Source organism: Lutra lutra, chromosome 3, assembly GCF_902655055.1.
Source record: "Lutra lutra chromosome 3, mLutLut1.2, whole genome shotgun sequence".
NCBI lineage: Eukaryota > Metazoa > Chordata > Mammalia > Carnivora > Mustelidae > Lutra > Lutra lutra.
The window spans coordinates 96,474,329-96,490,271 of NC_062280.1; the positions used below are offsets into that span (position 1 = coordinate 96,474,329).

General features: G+C 37.3%; 1 protein-coding gene across 1 annotated transcript in view; it reads right to left on the bottom strand.

Moving 5' to 3' along the window:
• The window catches only part of R3HDM1 (R3H domain containing 1), a 206,095-nt gene that overhangs the window by 137,720 nt on the left and 52,432 nt on the right, over window positions 1–15,943 (bottom strand). Inside the window, 1 exon segment of the mRNA XM_047722506.1 lies at window positions 11,398–11,513. The gene's annotated coding sequence lies outside the window, so the exon portion shown is untranslated.

The following is a 15,943-nucleotide window of genomic DNA, read 5'->3' on the forward strand; positions in this document are numbered from 1 at the left end:
CAGTTCTGAGGAACCCCCACTGAACCTTTGGAACCACTTAGTTGAATCTTACAATTTACCATGCAAGCTATCAGCACTAAGAAGTCCAATGACCTGCCCAAAGTCACACAACCAATGTGATAACCAATACTTGTCAGTATTCCACATTGACAAACTAAAGAAATAAATGTTTCTGAACCAAAATGACCAGTTATTATTTCCTGGGAAAGAGGTAAGGATCAAGTGCATTGCCATTTTATCAAAGTTTAAAACTCAGCTCTACCAGTTATGACTTAGGAAATCATTTAACCTTTCTGAGCCATAATGAATGAGGAAAAGGAACATTTAGCTCATAAACTTATTGGGAAGACAATTTTTAAAAAAAGATTTATTTATTCATTTGAGAAGGAGAGAGAGTGAGTGGGGGTAGAGGCAAAGGGAGAGAATCTTCAAGCAGACTCTGTGCTGAGCAAGGTGCCCCACGCAGGGCTTGATCCTTTGAGCGATGAGATTACGACCTGAGCTGAAACCAAGAGTCTAATGCTTAACCAGCTGAGGCACTGAGATGGCCCAAGACTGGATGCCTGCTCAATTTATTTATTTATTTATAAAGATTTTTTTTTTTTGACAGAGACATAGTGATAGAGGGAACACAGCAGGAAGAGTGGGAGAGGGAGAAGCAGGCTCCCTACCAAGCAGGGAGCCTGATGCAGGGTTTGATCCCAGGACCCTGGGATCATGACCTGAGCTGAGACACTTAATGACTGGGCCATCCAGGCGCCCCTGAATATTTTAAATAAAAATGTTTTCCTCTGCACATCTTCCAATAAAGGAGATTATTTAGCTTTTTGGGTACTCACTAAAACAAAAACTTTTTTATCTTGGCATAATACCTATACTTCTGGAGTTACTTAAGGCTCTATGGGCATGTGGGGGTCAAGTATGGGAAGCTACAAAATAGGGATGGCATATGGTGTTGCTGCCATAACAATTAGGAGTCAATAAAATGCACCACCCTAATGTCATAAATCGTTATACAGTAAGTGAAAGTGATTTAAAAACGTATATAAATTTAGTAAGTTACTACAGCAGAAAGGCAACTTAGAGAAAGTCAGCAAAATGTTGATATTTATTAAGTGCACACATGTGAGTTGGTGATATTTAAAAATTGTCTCAGGGCACCTGGGTGGCTCAGTCAGATAAGCGTCTGTTTTTGGCTCAGATCATCATCTCAGGGTCCTGGGATCAAGCCCCATGTCAGGCTCCCTGCTTAGTAGGGAGTTTACTTCTCCCTCTCCCTCTGCCCCTCTCTCAAATAAACAAATGAAATCTTTTAAAAAACTGTCTCAATCTATTTCAACTTAAAAGAGATGGATATATGTGCTCAAAATTCACATTCAACTTTGAATAAACATTCTTGCAACTGCTAACATGTTACTAGGAACAAGTCAGAGATTTGATTATATATAATTTCTGTGCCACCAGGTAGCCAACAAAAGATAAATGCCTGAATATATAATAAAATCTTCAGAACCACATGCACAAAAAAATTGGCACCCACCTGGCACTACAAGCAAAAGGGAATCAAAGATAAAATTAAAGATCATAACCTAAAAGAAGAAACTATAAAAGTACAAGGAAATATAAGAAATACATTTTATATATATATATAATATATAATATATATAATAATATAATATATATAATATATATATAAATATATATTTAGATTTTAAAATTTATTTATTTGACAGAGAGAGAGATCACAAGTAGGCAAAGAGGCAGGCAGACAGAGAAGGGGAAGCAGACTCTGCGCTGAGCAGAGAGTCTGATTCAGGCCTCGATCCAATGACCCCGGGACCATGACCTGAGCCGAAGGCAGAGGCTTTAACCCACTGAGCCACCCAAGCACACCTATAAAAAATATTTTTATAATTACTTGGAGGGAGAGCCCTTACCAAGCATGACATAAAAATCTAGAAGCTACCAAAGAAATATTAATAAAACTTACAATAAAGTTTTAATATTTCTGTTTGACAAAACAGAGATTAAAAGGCAAATGATAAAATCTATTTCCAACTGAAAGGGTCAAAGTATCTAAAGTAAAAAAACTTTTATAAGTCAAGAGGAAAAAAGAGAGAAATGGGGAATAGGCAATCTACAAAAGAAACACAAATAATTACCACCAAAAATTAATAACTGGTATATAGCTTACCACATGCCAGGTATTCTACTACCTTTCATAATTAATAAATTTAGAACTTACAACAATTCTAAGTAGGTCCTGTTATCACCCCTGTTTTACAGATTAGGAAATTAAGGCACAGAGAAATTAAGTGATTTTGTCCAAGGTCACACAGCTACTCAGTGTGGGGACAAGGACATGAAACAGGGCAGACGGGTGTCCCACTCCAGGCTCTTACCCACAATGCTCTATCATTCCTACATACAAAGAGGAGGGGCAATATGTATTTAGAGAACATCTTTATTTCAAGATTTCTTTCTTCGTTTTAAAACGATTTATTTATTTGACAGAGAGAGAGAGAGAGAGAGAAGAAAGAGTGTGCACGAACAAGCAGAGGGAGTGGCAGGCAGAAAGGGAGAGAGAAAGAAGCCGGCTCCCTGCTGAGCAGAGAGCCCAGCGTGGGCCTGGATCCCAGTACCCTGTGATCATGACCTGAGCCGAAGGCAGACACTTAATCAACTGAGCCACCCAGGTACCCCTAAAGAGTTTTTATAACATGTACTAAATCCCTTAGCATCATATTCATTACAAAAAGCAAACTTCGCCTTTTCACAGGGATAGGAGCTATGTATTGTTCTCTGCTGCACAGCAAGACAGCACTGTTAACTTATTAGTTGTCAATAAAGCTAATCACTACTGAAATATCAGAACTGCTGCATACCATCGAGTTTCTCTTAACCTCCCTATCTCTTGTAATCATCAGTATCAAATGAAGTAAACCTGGTTGGTAGTAAGGATTCAGTTTGTGGCTAAGGAACATTGTGAAGCCTAGTGGTTTACAAATGATGAATATGAATACTTAAGTACCTTCCTCAAAGAAACAAAGCAAGACAGAATTGGGATCAATATTTGAAAAGACAGACTAGTATATGCAATTCATGAATGTTTAGTTTCTTTAGTGAAAATTTCAGACACTATTTTCAGCAACAAAAAAACAATACTGCTAATTCAAAGGAACACTTTATTATGCCTGGGGTCTAATGTTTGGTTCTACATTTATTTACAAAAATAAATAGTCTACTTCCACAAGAAGAAAATCAGTTTACTCTAGGTTAACAAAACATCAAAAACTCAATTTGGTTATGAGGAAAAACTCTGGCTCCTACAGGTAAAAACTAAGTACTCTGCACATGAATATTGAGAAAAAAAGAATTATATTACTGAAGTTATCTGAAACAGAGTTTGGCAAAGCACACTGCATTTTTTTCCCCTTTTGACTACCTGGTTATTCAATGTCATTTCATTAGATGAACACAGTGCTTACTTCTTCCCTCAGAGCAAAACATGTAATCAGGCACCAGCATTTATAACATAAACCAAGTTGCAGAAGACCAACACACACCAGATTCTTCTCTTTTTTTTTTTTAAGATTTTTTTTTTATTATTATTAATTTGTCAGAGAGAGAGAGAGAGAGAGAGAGAGAGTGAGCACAGGCAGATAGAGTGGCAGGCAGAGGCAGAGGGAGAAGCAGGCTTCCTGCTGAGCAAGGAGCCCGATGTGGGACTCCATCCCAGGACTCTGAGATCATGACCTGAGCCGAAGGCAGCCGCTTAACCAACTGAGCCACCCAGGGGTCCCCAGATTCTTAAGGGTTAGCAATCAACACAACCTATTGGTCATGGGCCTCTGGTGAGAAAGACAAGGAAAATGGTTTATCCTGTATTTAGAAAGAATGAAAATTCACATTCTCAGAGTCAGTTACTTGAAGAAGAATACAGGCATCAATATTTCAAAATGCTAAATGTCTATGTGATTTATAAACAGTTACTATCAACCAGAAATCTAACAAGGAACCACAGAAAGCAAGAAGCTGCAGTATTAGCTATGTTTTATAAGAGTAAAAAAGAAAGAATTACCTTGACCTAATGGGAATTGGTGAAACCCGAGAGAGAGGGTTAGCAATGACATTTATCAACAAATACATAAAATAATTTTAATATGATATTTAGAGAGGGTAAAAAACTTAGTAAGTTGAAGAATAGGCACAAATAACTTATTAGTTGAGTTCCATAAGAGTATGAAACAAATTACATTTAGAGAAGAAGTGATACACAGAGGTAAGATCTTATAGGAACATGTTGCTTTCTCAATGGAGAAATGGGGAAGATAGGAAAAAGAAGCCCATTTAAAGGAAAGAGAGGGGGCACCTGAGTGGCTCAGTGGGTTAAGCCTCTGCTTTCAGCTCAGGTCATGATCTCAGGGTCCTGGGATTGAGCCCCGCATCAGGCTTTCTGCTCGGTGGGGAGCCTGCTTCCTCCTCTCTCTCTGCCTGCCTCTCTGCCTACTCATAATCTCTGTCTGTCAAATAAATAAAATCTTAAAAAAAAAAAAATAAAGGAAAGAGAGTACAAAACAAACAAACAAATCTGATGATACCCAGAAGTGGAGATGGCATAGGGAATGGGAACTCTCACCATTATGAGTTCACTTTAGTAAATAATCTGTGATCTCAAAAGAGGTTTAAATTCCTCTTATGCTATAGCCCAGCACTTCTACTTCTCCATCTACAAAATAGTCACAAAAATATCCACTGTAATTGTTTTATTTAAAAGCAAAGAATGGGAAAGACCAAATGTTTACCAACACCGGCACTGATTTTTTTCTTTTTTGAAGTATGAGAACAGTAGTAAACTCCTACTGCACAGTATGATAAATGATTAAAATGAACGAACTAAAGCTGTATCAATACTAGTCTCCAAAAGAACGTTAGAATGTTTAATGGAAAAGCAGAATTATGACTACAATACAATGCAACTTACACAAATATTTAAAAACCACACAAGCATTGATGGTAAAGGTACAAATCTATTTCACACAATTATCTCTGGGGAGGGAAAGGAAAAGGTTTCAGGTGAGACAGAAAAGGGACTTTAATCAATGTCTTTATTATTATTCTATTTCTTAAAAAAAAAAAAGACTTGTAGCAAATATAACAAAAGGTCAGCATTGCTAATTTTGAGTAGTAAGTAATGAATGTTTGCTAGAATGCTCCTTTTTTTTGGTCCTGACATTTTTCATTAAAACATGTTCTAAAAACCAACAACAGGAAAATAGCATCAAAGGGTGGATATATTTGAAGTTAAGATTAGAAGTTTACTCTTGATCTCATGAGGGATAGAGAGCCTGAATAACGGGAATTTGAAGAGAAGCCATGGAGAATTATTTTTTACAATTGTAGATGGACTCTGTTCTAACAGGTAAACTGTTATAAAAACTGTGGTGTAAAGTGACTAGAGCGTAGACAAAGGACTGAGCTGAAAGGGAAAAAAAAAGATTTCATTCATTCATTCTAATCTTTTGGTTAGGTACTATGTGCTAATAGCACTGCTCTAACTACTAAGGATATAGCAGTGAACCAGGCAGACAGGACCCCTTTAGTTAAGACGCTTGCATTCTACAGCAGGGGAAAAAAATCAACAAGACAATTACAGACAGTGATATGTACTTCGAAATCAGTAATATTAACAGGAAACTCTGATATACCTATTATTATTCACAAAGCACTATTCTCAAAGCTTTCCCTGTATTAATTAATTTAATCCTCATAATAACCCTATCAGGTTGGTACTCTTATTATCCCAATTCTACAAATGAGGAAAGTGAGGCAGAGAAAGACTCATCAGCTTGCCCAAGGTTGTAAGACTACTGAGTGGCAGAGTTAGAATTTGAATTCAGATACTCTGGTTCCAGGGCCCGTACTATTAGCCACTCCCTATATATACTGCCTCTAGAAATAAAGAGATATGACAGAAAGCAACTACCTGGGGGAAGCCAACTAGTTATAGGAGCGGTCAAGGAAAAGGTTAGGATTGTGATAACTGAAATAGTTATGACACAACACAATGAAGGTGTAGGTGGTGCTTGCTACCTACGACATAGGAAATATCTGAGGGGAGAAAAAAAAAAAGATTTAGTGAAGAACAATGATTTCAGTAATGAACACAGTAAGTTTAAGGTAACTTCGGGACATTTAGGTAGAGGGATCTAACAGGATGTCGAATGACCTGGAGCTAAGGAGAAAAGGCAGGGCTGATGTTATTTATTTGGGCAGAATAATTGTATGGATGAAGCCCTGAATTATCAACATAAATGAAACTGGTAAGGAGCAACCAAGACAGACAAGAAGTAGGCTTAGCATAGAATACCCAGGGCACAACAAACCCTTAAAGAGATGAGTAGGGAGGTGGAGGGACAAAAAGTCTACCAGATTTGTCAACAAAGTTGGCACAAGATACAAAGTTAATGCAAGACTGTCAGCATGTAAAGTGTGTAGGCCAAAGAGAAGCCAGAAGAGAAAGGAGAGAGACAGAGGTGAGAGGTTTAAGAAGAAAAGAGAGTAAGAATAAGAAGGAAAATCTGAAGTGGAAAGAAATGGAAAAAAAAAAAAAAAAGTGGGGTCAGAAGCACAAATAGAAGACATAGACCTTAAAAGTATTCATTGTCTTGAGAAACTGAACGGAATGTGGCAGGAAACTGAGGGAATTCATATCTAATAAATACCTTTTCTATTTTACCCAGAACACTACTTGATGAAAGTCAGGAAGTTGAGATGGCTGTAGGGGTTGGGGAGAACCGGGGGTGCAGATAAATCTTGGAATGAGTCTCTAAGGAGACGCTCATTACAGCTGACACCTACATCCAGGACCATTTAGGCACAGTTCTTCAGAAGTCTGTAGACTACAAGAATTAGGGTTTCTATAATTCTGTAACCGAGGTCAGTGTAATGGGAATGATTTAAATGAGATAGTTCAGGTGCAGTTCAGCTATAGAACAGGTCAAATGCCTTTCACAACCATTCCAGATCTGACTTTTTATCACTGCGTGGTACAGTGCTTAAGAAACCTAATAATGCCGGGGGTGCTTGGGTGGCTTAGTTGGAGAAGTGTCTGACTCTTGATTTTGGCTCAGGTCATGATTTAAGGGTTGTGTGGCTTAGAGGGGGGGACCCTGCTTTTCTCTGTCTTCCTCTGCCCCTCCCCAAGCCCATGCGTGCTCCCTCTCTAAAAAATAAATAAAATCTTAAAAAGAAATCAAATCAAAACAAAACCAAGTCAAAAGGTAAAAAGTTAGAAATTAGGAGAGCTAGAGTACTAAAAGAATTCTACATGTATCTTTAGGTAGCAGTGGTCCTAGTTTGAGCCAAAGCAGAAGCTAAAGGGAATGTTTTCATTTGTGAACCAAAGGAGCAGAGAAGTAGGAGACAAAAAGCTTATTTTTTAAAAAGATTTTATTTATTAGATACAGAGAGAGAGAGATCACAAGTAGGCAGAGAGGCTGGCAGAGAGAGAGGGAGAAGCAGGCTTCCCGCTGAGCAGGGGGCCCAATGGGCTCAATCCCTGAGATCATGACTTGAGCTGAAGGCAGAGGCTTAACCCACTGAGCACCCAGGTGCCCCCCCAAAACCTTTATGATACTCAGGTGATGGAGCCCAGAACAGAAGACTCTAGGGGCTATGGTACCCTGAAAACTAATGTTGGATGCTCTAGGAGATGCAACCTTGGGCAGGGACATGAGCAAATTTATGACAAGTACTATCAAAACTGGTAGTGTGGCAGAGAAAGACAATATCAGAATAGTATAGTATACAAGAGCTGTTCAGGAGCTCCCAGGAGGTAACTTGGAGAATCCCAGGATAACCTGGCAAGATTCTAAAGGCACTGAGATATTGGGAGATGAAGGCAAGAGACAATGCAATAAAATGAGGGCCATCAATGTCACTCCATTCTTGAAGTGTGTATTAACTACCTCTTAATACAGTGCTAGTGAGGATAAAATGTATTTTGCCTTAATTCTAAACCCATCACAGTCCTGGATTAAACAGGGAGCTCCCTACTTTTGTGTTAAATGTAGGATTGAAATAGATCAAGTTCTAATAAGCTCTTTTGACACCTAACAAAATCTCTTTTAAAGACTACAAAGAGAAAGAAAGACTGGTCTTACCATCTGATCATGCTTTGGGAAATTAACCACGAACATTTAAAGGTTTAGATTCCTGGAAAATGGGCACAGATAATGAGGATGAGAGACGAACTTAAGATAATGGGCATGTAAGGAGAGAGAACATAGATTTTTATTCCATATTGAGTTTAAATTATTATAGTTCATTCTTTAAATACTATATTATCTACTTAGAGATGCTTCTAAGCAATGGAACTGGTTAGAGGGAACTGGTTGGAGGGAGAAATATCAATGTATTCAGACTTGACCTAAGTTTTTTCTTCTAAATAATGAGAACCACAAAAGTAAATTATTCACCTAGTACAGAACATCAAGCAATATTGCTAGAGAGTAAAATATTATATAATGGAGAATTTGGCTGGCCTTTGTCCTTGGTTCCTGGGAGGTAGCTTCTAAATCCTTGCTATGGGAGTATCTGTTACTGATGGTGTGTCTTGATAGTTCACCCTAATGAGCTGCTCATGGTAGGCCCCAAAGTGGGTTTATGCTAATGAATGATCCAGGATGGGGACAGTCACACCAGGAAGACTAACTAGGTAATTAGCAAGTTGGGGTTTTGAGCCATGCAATATCTGCATGAGTGCTTAGAAGAGAAGGGTGGGGTGGGAGTTTTGAGTTCAACTTCATGGCCAATGGTTTAATCTTTCATTTAACAGAGCTCCAATAAAAACTATGAATCCTGAAGCCTGGGCGAGAGTCCCTGGACTGCAATATTCTGCATATCATCACATATCACTGAATGGGAAGATAATACATCCTAACTCCATAGAAAGAGGACAAGGGAAGCTCTGCATTTGGGATCCTCCTAGATCTGGCCCTTTGTGTCTTTCCTTTGATGCAGATTCCATCCTTTATAATAGAACTACAATTTTAAGTACAGCACTTTCCTGAGTTCTTTAAGTTGTTCTAGTAAATTATCAATTCTGAGAGGGTATTAGGAAACTTCACAGCGAACTGGTCAGAAATGAGGATGGCTTGTGTCTGAGGCGGAGATTTGTAGGTGAAGTTAAGCACAACTCTGGGTTAGCTGGTATAAGAAGTCATTGCAATTATCAATCTTTTGCATTGTCTAGTCTCACACATTACATTCCTTACTAAAGTATTTTGTGATGGTTTCACAGCATATCTGTAGTATACAGCTCATAAATAAAAGCAAGCATCATGATGGGCACAATCCCAGCTTCTTTATTCAACCATTCGTAATGCCATCAATGAGAAGGTATAGACTCTCCACAGACCGTGCCAAGTGCTAGGCTATCCCATAAGAAACCTTTGTAGTCTTTGTGGTATTTTAGCTAGACTGTGATGTGATGTTCCCTCTGCTCATTCAAAATTCTATTTCACTTGGTATTTTTTTCTCTGTAGAACTAATATAACTAAATGAATTTCCCTCCATGTACTTTTTAGCCACGACTAGCATTTCACTTTTATCAAAGGATCACAATGAAAATTCTTTGAAGGCCTTAGAAGTATTAAGCTCTGTCATCAAAGAGTCTTAGTAAAACTCATGCTGGGCTTCTGGAACATGTATCTAATCCACCCAAAGTTTCTTTGATGGCTTAATATATTTCATCAACATGTGAAACTTCATATTCTCTCTAGCATTTGAATCAGTAGACCTAACAACCCATTTCTTTCTTACACAAAATCTGTTTCCTTTATAGGATTTTAATTTAGGTTACACTTGGCAGAATTCTGTTTTATAACTACTAATATGCCACCCTTCACTTCTTCAATTGCCAACTACATTCTTTCTAACAAAGGATCACAACCCTCTTTCAAAAAGCACCTAGGGATTATGTTCGGAGGGAAAAAAAAAGCTCAAAAATGTTTTATTTCTTCTTTTGGTCAAAGAACATTTCATGGTCAGTAAAAATAGCTTAAAAACAGCTTGAGATAGAACAGGTGTTGTCTTTCAGTTGCCCTCGTCTACCTTCAGACTCTACAAAAGGCTGTGTACAACAAAGTGCAAATACTTTTATAGCTTGAGGATGCTGCTACTAGGCATGAGTGAACACTGCTGAGACCTTCATGGTCTCTAGCATTCATACTATACACCTAACTTGCACAATGAGCAGATAAAATTTCTCTTTAAAATACCCAAGATTCTGTCCAATTTAATTGCTTCAACTGCCTATGTCTTTGCACACAATGAATAAATTCAGAGTCTAATACATTTCAGATCTAATTTTTTTTTTTTAGATTTTTGTTTTTTTTTATTTATTTGACAGAGATCACAAGTAGACAGAGAGGCAGGCAGAGAGAGAGAGAGGAGGAAGCAGGCTCCCCGCTGAGCAGAGAGCCCGATGTGGGGCTCGATCCCAGGACTCCGGGATCATGACCTGAGCCAAAGGCAGAGGCTCTAGCCCACTGAGCCACCCAGGCGCCCCTCAGATCTAATTTTTTAAGGACTTTCGTTCATTATTGCCTAGCCATGTCCACCACATCAAATTGTTTTAGTAGTTATTAATATAAATTTCTTGCTTTCTTTACAACCGTCTCACTGGAGCTCAATGGGGGCATGCAGTCCTCAATTATTTTGGCATTTATTTTAGATATATTAAAAGAAGTTGTGGTTTAAGAAGCACTTTGAAAGTACTGACGAAACAAAACATTCTACTGTATCTCTCTGGTGAATCCGTATTGTAGTCTGACATCAGATGTGTATAGTAATCAGTCATTGCATATGTTCAAACTACTATATGATTTTTGTGGAAGTGCCTGCTGCTAGAGGAAATCATACACCCTTCTAAGCATTTGAAGATAAAGAGAAAATGTTAAATCCACACAGATCGAGTAGTGATTTACAGACACCATAAAGCAGTAATTCTTAATTATTTTTAGACCATGAAAGGATCCTCTTGAGAGTCCTATTAAATCCAACAATCCTTTCTGTAGAAACGTAGCACTCAAACTCGTGTATATTCAGAGACATTTTTGCATGTGCTTCTCAGGGTTTCTTAGTTCTCCAGAAGCATATACATGAATCCTAGTTAGCAATTCTTATTTTATATTTTACATGTAATATTTTTATATGCATGTTATACATAAAATATAGAATATATATTTTAAGTAAATATATATTCTAAAATATTCTATCTATAAATAAATACATATATTCTAAAATATGGAATATGAATTTATATATATATAATTGCATACACACACATACACACACTTCCCTCCCTTCATTTGCCCTCCCGCCCCCCCAAACCTTGCTCTGGTCAAATGAAAAGGTGGGGCTGGATCAAGAGACATTAACTGGGCTTCAGGCTTCCCTCTAGTCACTAAAGCACATCTGTACAACTCTACGGCTTAGAGGATCTCAGTCTAAAAAAATAAGAATCACTGTATTAACTTTATTAAAATAACCTGTATCAATGAGAATAAGTGTTGGTAGGCCAGAGAGGTGTGATGAGAAGGTTTACAAAGACAAAGACTTTTCTGTCCTATTTCACTCCCACCCCACAGGACCAGGAGTCTGATTTCACAGCACCGAAGCAAACTGTGAGAAGCAGGGCAGGAATCAAAAGAAGGTAGCAATGACAAGTGCTACATAAATTTTAGAGGAGGGATACATGCGAAAATGACATTTAACTCTGCTCTGAAAAGATTTTCATCTTACACAGCTTTCTTGGCTTTTTAAACATTTATAGCTTGTTAACTGAATTTTTCTTCCCTGATAGTTCTATGCTAGTTATCATGAAACCATGACGCTATTTGAGATATACTATGCCTCATCAAACTGCTGTCTCAATCTGCTTTTACAAAATTAAGCCAACACAGTATAATGGCAGTTGCTAGGTTTGTGATTATGTAAACAGGTAAATGCTAAGTGAATTTTTGTTCTTCATAATATTTTAAAAAACGGAGACACTAGAAACAAAATCTTGAGGAAAACATTTTAAAAAATCCTGAAAATCTTTAAATGAAAACACACAAGGGACCTCTGTGTACTATTTTTGCTGTTTCCTATAAATCTATAATTATTTCAAAGTAAAAAGTTAAAAATGAAAGAAAAAAAATCCCAACATATGTCCAATTAACAGTTTTGGAAAATAAAGGATGGTATAAAAAAAGCCATACAGGTATAAAAAAATACAAGTTATTATAACCGGGAACACCATTATGAGATGGGATATTGTCTTAATTATCTTGAAAAGTAATTTTAAAACTGCTTTCTAAAAATCTTGAAAAATACAAGAATTAAGAGAAAAAGCTCTCCCTTTAAAGTGTAAACATGTATCTTTGGAAGGCAAAACATTTTAATGATAATTTCAATATGTGATCTTTTCAATCCACTTGTAAGACCTGAAACATAAGTTTCTAAAAATACAGAAATTGAGCAAAGGGTAAATATCTGTTTATTTAAAATATATTTGATTATTTACCCATTAATATCTTTTAGAAAGCAGAGTTTAATTAACATAAATTAAATGCAACTAGTAACTATTATTAATTAACCAAAAAAATTTAAAGTCAAGTGCAGATCTGGTTCTAATGAAAAGGAAAAACTGTATGACAATGAAATTTAGAGTGTACATGTGTGTGAGTACAGCTTGGACAGGAAAGATAGAAAAAGATCTGACGGTAGGGTGGAAAAGTGAGCAAAATGCCAAGAGAGGGAGGGAGGGACACAGAAAGAGAAGGTCAGCCAGGGAGACTGGGAGAGACAGAAATACGGTCAGAGAGGCAGGGAAAAGGTAAGGGACGTAAGAGTAAGAAGATGGTAAGCGAGGAAGAAGGAAGGGGTAGAGGAGAGGGCAGACAGAAAGATGGAGGGGGAAAGGGGCACACTCAGAACCAGAGACAAAGGCAGAAGGAGATACAGAGACAAACATAAAGGGAGAAAAGGGATAGACAGAGAAAGAGAGGGAGCTATAGAGATGGCTAGACAGGGACATGGAGGCAAAAACAGAGAGGGAGATAAGGAAGAGGGAGAGTCAGAGGAGCAGAAAAGAAAAGAAAAACAGGGAGGGAGACCCTGAGATGCAAGATAGATGGACAGAAAGGGACAGAGACTGAGACAAACTGGGAAAGACCAATGGGCTAGGGGAAGAAAAGAGGGAGAGAGGAGGGAGAGAGAGGAAGAGACACTCAGAAAGTCATTCTCTCTCTCTCTCTCTCTTTCTCTCTCACACACACACACAGACACACAGACACACACACACACACACACACACACGGGTGGGGCAGGGGAAGGCAGAGAGAGATGCAACCAGAAACCTAAGGAAAAAAAAAAGAATAAAAAAGAGGAAAGGTAAAAAAAAATGTAGAATGTGAAAAAGATGGGTGAAAACAGTTGTAGACAAGATTCAGAGTACCTGCTGTGTAATTTTTTTCTTTTCTATTTCTCAACATAAAACTTCAAAGAAACCCTGAAGCTTAAAAGAGAAATGATGAAATCCTCCTGGCATTAGGTTGAAATAATGTATCAGATAAAAGACCCTAATTTTATTAATAGCTATTAATATTTTCATGATCCTAATTATTTACACAGTTAGGAATGAGAAAGAAACAAAAGAAAGAAGTAATGATATTCAGCACTGATAACAGACAATTTAGTGATTTTCTTCCTGTTTCCTCTAAAAGAGATGAGTTATTTCTCAGGATCAAAATTACTTTCATATGGGGAGGGAGTTTGAAAATAGCACAGCAATTTCATATACTGGTAAAATTTTGGCTAATTCTAGGTGAAAAGGAAGCAAACTCTCAAAAACCTTTCAAACGAGCCAGTCACACACTAATGGACATATTTTAGTAATGTCACTGTATCTTACCTATATGGTAAGATTCCTGTTTTGAAGAATTACAAAATTTGAAGGTAATTGTCAAAATTTTTAGACAGTATGACTAGAAATAAGATAGTTCTTAAAAATTACAGAGTTTTATTAGCATTAGCTCTTTTGCAATGTGGTATGATCATGCTAATCATAGCAATGACACTGCTATGTATCTAGGTACTGCCCTGTTATAAGCGCTTTAAAAATTATTCTACTTCTTTCCCCAAGAAGGGTATAAAAAATTAACATTAGCTTTGAAAGTTAAGGTTCTTAGTTTCATAATTCTCAAAAGAGGAGTCTCATCTACACTGCATTTATTCCACAATGAAATTTTTAAGATTCAACAAGCCATAAGCATATCTATTTATGAAGAACTTGAAAGAGAAATCATTTCTCCAACTGCTTTACACAAATAATAAGGAGCATACAGGTAAACTGTTCAATCAATACAGCACAAAGAGTTATCACAAATTTTGGGGTAGGGAAGGAAAAACTTGTCCTCAGCTAAGAAGTAAATGACTCCTACTACTCATTCTATCAACCTAAACAAATCCACCTTTGCAAAAATAAGCAAAAAGCATTTTTAAAACACGCTGTCATTTTGGACATGGTAAGGATTTTACCACACATGCCCCTAGCAAAATTATGGCACTAAGTGACATGAAGTAATAACTTCACAGATTTGATTACCTTTTGTAACATTTAGCAAATAAAGAGTCACATACATACCTTCATTGTACTGGCGTTCGCTTCATCACAGAGAGTGAATGAAGATGTATTTTCCATAGTATCTGTAAACCGATGCTCTGCATTGCTCCTCTACAGAGCTCACCGCACACACAGCCAGCTGATTAGTCAGGCATTGGGGGAGCGCTGCTTTAGAGCAGTCTAAAGCACTTGCCGAGGACTCAGAGACAATAGAAAGTCAACAGCTGTATGTTGTGATGTCAGTAACACTCTAGCCAGTCACCACCCAAGATATCTGAAATGCATCAGAAGCTATATTGAGCTCTTCATTAGCAATTCAGGAGCAATGATGCAAAAGCCCATGAAACTGTGAATGTGCAAAGGCTGTCAGGATATTTGAGATTTCTCGCTCTTAAAATTTTTTTGCACACTGATTCCTGACCTCACACTGGTGAAAAAAGTTAAGATAATTCTCTTCTTCTCAAATTCCCTAAAACAAAATGTATAGAATCTAGGCGTGGTTAATACATCAGGTTTTTAATAACTCTCTTTGACACTTTTAGTATCATTAGCAAAAAGTCTATAAAAAAACAAAGACAATCTGCCTACGAAAGCTGACATCCCAGGATTATTTTGCATCTTCATACTGACTTAATTGTCACAAAGGAAGAAAATGCAACTAAGAGCATAATTACTTATTTGTTAATTTGTTTTTGCTAAAATTAAAATGAGCTTGCTTATTCTGGCAAGAGCATTACTTCTTCACACCAACAGATGGAGACAGCAAAAGAACTGAGATCAGAGGACAATTCTGCCTTGTGTCAGATGCTTGTTGTCTAGATGAGCTCAAGTGGTCGACTTATAAGAAAAGGAAGGAACCGAAACCAAGTTAAAAACAAAAACAAAAAACAACAAAAAAACACAACTTATTAAACATTCAACAACTAGGAGCAGACACACAAAATGAAGAAAACAGACAACCAACTGTGTCTGTTGGGTAAAACACCAAATAAGCAGACAAGTGTGTTTTTTAAATTCGAAGCATTGATTTCTCTGATAGCTCGGTAATGCACATGCTTGTTTCACATTCTACGAGACAAAGATCATACTTCCTGTAAGCACACAGGAATCTTGTATGGATCCTAATCAGACAAAGCTTATACATAACTTGTACTACTGGAAGAAAAATGTATCCCACCAACTAGACATACTGCTTTTTCTGCCACTAAAAGGTTAAGTCTTAAAGAATTGATAAGCCCTTACAGCCTAACAGATCATCAGTGCACTATA